Source organism: Plecotus auritus (assembly GCF_963455305.1).
Source record: "Plecotus auritus genome assembly, chromosome: 2".
Classification (NCBI taxonomy): Eukaryota; Metazoa; Chordata; class Mammalia; order Chiroptera; family Vespertilionidae; genus Plecotus; species Plecotus auritus.
Genome location: NC_137771.1, coordinates 21,316,483 through 21,322,797, shown reverse-complemented (window position 1 = coordinate 21,322,797; position 6,315 = coordinate 21,316,483).

The following is a 6,315-nucleotide window of genomic DNA, read 5'->3' as shown; positions in this document are numbered from 1 at the left end:
CACATATTCATCCCATTATTATTTCCCAGTTCCTCTAGTTATAGTGGTACTAGACATACTTGGCAACTGGCAGAACCTTCACACTGACACATGGTGTGAACGCTGTGTAAGAACAAAGAAAAGTCTCCGGAACTGTTCTTCCCCACCAGAATCATAAGCCAAAAGCCACAGTGCATCCCTGAGGGAATGGTAGATATTACCACCGCCATCAGAGACTGAGAAATTCATGAGTGGTGACCACTATCTGTTCACATTTAAGTCATTTGCCCTGTACAGGACTTGGGTTGTAGCTGTTCTTTCAGATACCTCTTCATAAAGCAAACCAGCATGTCGCTGGCACCTGCAGCCATGCAACTCTTGACCTGGAATATGCTTTTCCCCTCTAGCCCAAAGCGTAGAAAACATGAAACGCAGATTACTTCCCCTGTCAGGGGCAGCAGTCCATCTTGCTGTTGTACATCTGGCTTATGTCACCTCACCGGCTCTTTTGAAGTCTCATCTGCAGGCACTTTAATCATCTCACACTTCGCAGCAGGGCATCACTCGACGTGTTTTTGGATCTAATAAGAAGTAGCAGGTATGTAAATGCCTTGTTTAAAAAAACGTGTGTTTTAGAGGATAGGCAATAATCTTGTAGAAGCTTACAACTCTGTGGAGTTTCTAGGGATCCAGAGGAGTCTGGAACATGGCAGGTGATCTAAAGTGAAGGGTGAGCTGTTGCACTGTACACCCCCCACCACTAAGAAAAATTCTGAGCATTCGATGGATCGCTTTTGATTTTAGAGTTCACATACCACATTTGGTTATGCTGCACTGACCTGGTTATCAAGTAATCCATAGGCCACTAGCTTTGATGGGCCCCAAAAAAGAGAATGGCCAGCAGTGAGTACAGGCTGCAAGGCAAGCAGTTTGGTTTTATGACCTAGCAGATCCAGTGGTGTGCAAAGTCCCTTGGCAAATAAGGATACAGGATACACGCTGTGGCAAACTTCCATAAGAGAGTCACAGCACTGAGCCTTATGATTCTGGAGTGAAGCCATGCTATTTCTGACAATGGCTGTCCTCTCACTACTGAGCCCTGCTCCATGCTCTGAGGGGACCGGCTGGGCACTCAGTAGCGGTTAGATTACATCAGATCCCTTCCATCACAGAGGAAGCAGCGATTTCTCCTCACTGGAAAAGACATTCACTCAAGATATGGATTGTTTCCATGCATGCCAAGCCTAAAATATTCACAAAGAAATTTTAAACTAAGGAAAATCCCAATTATTATAAAACCAGGCATTTCCCCCTACCCCCTATAATGTGGTTATTTGTTGAGAAGCATAGTAGCTCAGAGGATAGTCTCCAGAACCAGAATGCCTGGGTAGGAATTCTAACTCCATTGTTTAAGTATCTTCGGACCTTGGGCAAATTATTTAACCTCTCTATTTCAGTTTCTTCATTTGGGATTGTGAGAATTCAATAAATACATATAATAGTGCCTGGTCTGTAGTAAGTTCTGTATGTATTAACTAGTATCCATTTCATTTTTTATCATGATCATCAGCATTATTATTATCTATAAACTTCCTGAATGCCTTATTCATCATGTGGTGTTCCACACAAGACTGCCTCTCATCCAGGGAGGCTATGGGCTAAGACCCACGGAATCAGGCTAAAGCAGCTGGCCCTACAGAATAGTCAAATGGCTTACAAATGGTTTACAATTCTCAACACCCACAAGAGAAATACATTCACCAGGGCACATAACAAGTCCGTCGACTAGAAGTCTTCCGCCCAATTTGGGCTCCTCATCCACTGAACCAATAGCCTAAAAGGGGGCAGTTGTGTGAGGTGGAGTGGTCGACTCTGATTCCCAAGGGAAACAGGTTGCTGTTGCTCACTGGGAATTGGAAGAGGTATGCCTGGAGCCTAAAGGACCCTCTGGGGCTACTTCTGGTACTGCTACCATATTTAGGAGAAAAAGCTCCAAAAGGCTAGACCACTGAGGGCTCAATTCCTTCAGGAATAAAGATTTGGGTCATCATACCAGATACTGAGGTACTGGCTGGGAGACAAGGAACTTAGAATGGGTAATGGAGAAAGAAAGTTATGAATATAAATAATGCATGAGAACGTGAGAGAGAAATGAGGACATTAGTATTCCATGTTTTCCTTGCTGTACTGTGTCTATGTTTTATAGCTACCAACCGTTTCTTCCCCACCTCCCACATTTCCCCTAGTATTGTAAGGTGTGTTGTGGTTGGTAACTTGATAATGTAGCCCTTAGGTTACAGGTTGTTGAGGCAGAATTGTGACTGAACCGAATGGACATCACCCATAGATGGATGCATGACTAATAGGATTTTTAATCTCTCCTTTTAGAGATTAAAAGGAGGGGGGTTATTTATTATTTTTTAAATATTGATATCTTTTTATATTTACTATCTTTTATTTCTTTTTTAAAAATATGCTTTTGTTGACTTTTTTAGAGAAGAAGAGAGATAGAGAGAGATGGTAGAAATATCGATGAGAGAGAAGCATCAAGATCTGAGAGAGAAACACCTGATTTGTTGTATTAAGTCCTTTCCTGCTTAAAAATAGAGTGGTTTCTGTTCCCTGACTGAGAAATAGCACAACTTGAAATCATTGAGCCAGGATATGACTTGTGATTTTGCTAGAGCTGATGTGCAGCCAAACTATAATAATAAATTCCTGGAAAGTCAGATGTGGAAGCACCTTTGAAGACTAACTGGTCCGACTCCTTCTTTTGTAAAATGAAAGAAGGAAATTGAGGCACAAGTCAGAAGACAAAAAAAAAAAAATCCTGATGCCGAGTGCCTGCAACTCCCTCAGCCTCCTCCTGAGGCCGGCGGACCTGAACTGTCGTCACGAAATCACTGTGATCTGGGTCATTGGGATCCAGTGTGGCCAGCCTGCCAGCCTAACTGTAGCTGACTGGACCCAGAATTTGGGCCCAAGCCTAATGCTGCCGTGAGCAACCTGGATGTGATGGAGGCCAACCCCCTGTGTGAGACTGTCTGATACGGGAGACGTAAGTGCTAGCAGCACACCCAGAGCACGTCACCTGACGTCGCCAGACCGTTGTCCCTGTTCTCCAGGGACCTGTTAGTCTTCAAAGGTGCTTCCAAATCTGGCTTTCCAGGAATTTAAAATCAGTGATGGCTTCCCTGATACCTCACTTCCTCTGTGTCCCTGCCATCGCCCCCATTACCAGAAGTTATCTGAACATGGCTCTTTCTTGTACACGGAAGAAGCTCATGAACTTACCCAGACATGGCCACTGGTTTCCTGGAGATCATAGCCAGATCAAAAAAGAAGCAAGCTAATAAAATTAAAATAAAATCCATTACTGCTATACTAAAAAAAAAAAAAAAAAAAAAAAAGAGGAGGAGGAGGTCACAACCCAGATCTGGAACTCCAGATATGCTCCCTCCACTCTGACATGGCTGTCTCACATGCAGACACGAGAGAGAGGGCTTCACGCACGCACGGAGGGCGACAATGAGCGAAGACTGCTGGCACTGGGTGCTTGGGTTCAGAGGCCTGAGCTGTCATCAGAAGGATCCAACAAGGGCAGGGTCCCTGTCCCTCCTCTTGACCTGCATTGGAGATGCTGCTTAACTTGACCTTTGTGGCCTGCCTTTGTGAGTGGCCTGGGATATAGTTCCAGGTCTAGAGATTGCTTTGCCATGAGCCTTTGAGAAATCCACCCATTGCTCTATCTATAGACAGCTGCTCTCCTCAGGCTCTATGCCGGGGCACAGACACCGACACCCAGAGGCAGACCAGGTACTTCCTGCATGACAAATCCAGCCCTCAGCCAGCTTGACCCGTCTCACATGCCAACCAACCATGCTTTTCTTTGCTGAAGAGAGAGAAACTTCAGCAATAGAAAACATTTCACTTAATTGAAATGTGAGTGAGTGAGTGAAAGATGAGTGTCCGGGCACTCATCTTTCACTCCTAAGAATGGGATGATTTAAATATATATATATATTTAGTAGAAGAAACTTAAGCCTGTTTGGAGACTCAGGAGAAAATAGAGTAGAGAGGGGGAGCGTGACAATGTAGAGAAAGTATTATAGTGTAACCCCCATCTTACAAAGGACGCCCCCAAAAAAGGTCGAATTATGGAGTCATTTATTAAAAGCCGGCGGCATACGAGGGAGCAAAAGCGCTCCAGACCTCGCAGCCCCGAACAGCTTGCCACTTCTGGCTTATATGCAGAATATCACAAAAGTATTGATTAAATCTTTGGGTCTGGAATGAGGAACCTGTTTCGCGAAAAAGCATTTTTACAGAAGCAGATTTTGAGCAACTTAGTTATCTAAAGTATCTATGAATCACTGAATCAACAGAAACGCATTATCTGGGACCACCTGGACAATTTAGAATAATTGTGCTGTCCAGATTCTGGGACCACTGAGTCAACCGAAATTCAGTTATCTGTAGCTACTGAGACAATTTAGGTTCACTATCTGTCCTGGGTCCCAGAGAAATGTGCTCCCATGACCAGTGAGATCACAATCAATGGGATATTCAAACCGCCATCAAGGGAGTATTCAATCATACATAAGTTCAGAAAATCAAAATAACTTTTAAATGAGTACAGAACCCAAAACAGCAAGGTTAAAATATTAAACAGCAATTTTTACCCAAGTATGGTTGCTACCATATTTCAAGAGGAAAGGACTTGGTGCTTTTTCTCTAAGACGATAGAGGAAGGGATCAAGGGCACAGCAGAGGGGATGGCAGTGGACACAAGAAGGGGCCCCTCCTCTCTCAGCTGGGAGAGAGGTGGAGATGACCATGAGATGCAGTGTCCTTCCTAAAAGGGGATCATCGCCGCCATGAGGAGATATAGAATGCCTACTACAGAACAGATGGCGGTAAACATCAACCCTTCCCTGCCTCTCTGGCTATGCAGTTCCAGCCCTCTGAGGCCACATGTGATGTCATTCTGGGATGTCACAAGGCTAAAGAACACCGCTAGAGCTAGAGAAATTAAAGCCACCCCACGCTTTTCTGGAGTCCCAGGGGGGTAGAGGCTGCTTTCTCCTGAAGTTCCTACGCTGGGAAGATGTACGCATGGATCTTCCCCTGTGTGGACAGAGACTGCCTGGTAGTGAAACTAAGATGGGGGTTGGGGTGGCCAAAGCTGAGACGTGGAGAGAGGACAAGAGACTGAGACACCGTTTGAACACCACATGACATGGTTTTAATGCCGGGAGCTAACCGTGCCTGAAGCACCTGAACTTTCCCTGATCCAACAAAGCCCTCCCCACGGCCAGAGCCCACGTCATTAGGGTTCTGCCACTGTCACTGAAGAAGTTCTGTTAGGGGTGTTGCTGGTGATGTCTCTAACACATGCGCTGGCTGAGTTGAGGTTGATGCAGAGGGCGAGGGTTTCCCCAGCCAGGGCAGGACGTCAGCATTTCCTGTGATGTGGCCGCACAGCCAGGGTCTCCTGAAGCTAGACCGTGTACCTAATGTAGGAGGAAACTTGGGGACTTGGTAGGAATATGTCAGTAGGCTGTGCTGCAATTTTCCCAAGACTTCAGAGTCAGAGAGACAAATTTTGCAGAGAGAATAATGAATAAAAAAGCCAACATTCGAAGGCACTCATCATGTGCCAGGCTCTAAGTGCTTTACACATATTCACTCATTAATATTCACAAAAACACAAAGGAGTGGGTGCGGTGTTATTCCCCAGCCTGCACTGAGGAGCTGAGGTGCTGAACAATTTGCCCAAGGTCACAAAGCTAGACGGGTAGAGCCTTGACTGGAAACAGGCAGCCTGGCCCCTGCAGCTTTGCTAAGAGAGGCTGCCTGAGCCCACAGTCCAAGCTGATGCGGAGCCTGATGGTCAAGGCATGCAAGGCAGCGTCTCTTACAGCGAAGCTAAAGTGAGACCGAAGGCAGGGAGGCACCCCCAAGCCCTTCCTCCCTGTCCCAGTAGGAGGATGGTTACCTTATGCAAAGAGCCTTCCACTGAGGGGGCAGCCGAGTGGCCAGGCACCTGCTGTGCCCTCCCCGCATGCCTGGGGTTTACAGTGGTTCCCAGGCAGAGGGGAAGGTGGAGGCCCTGAGCTGAGGATTGGCACACCAAGATCAAGGGCTAGAGTCAAGGACCATAATTCACAATTCTTCTGACTTGGTTATTAGCCCATGGAGTTATCCAACTGTGAGTAGTCAGAAAACTTACACATCTGTGAAGGGAGTGGTTTTGCCAGAGAAGCCTGGCGCCTGGGAGCCTGGGATTGATCAACCCCTAAAGCAATGTCTTGGCTCCAAACAACACCAACAGGA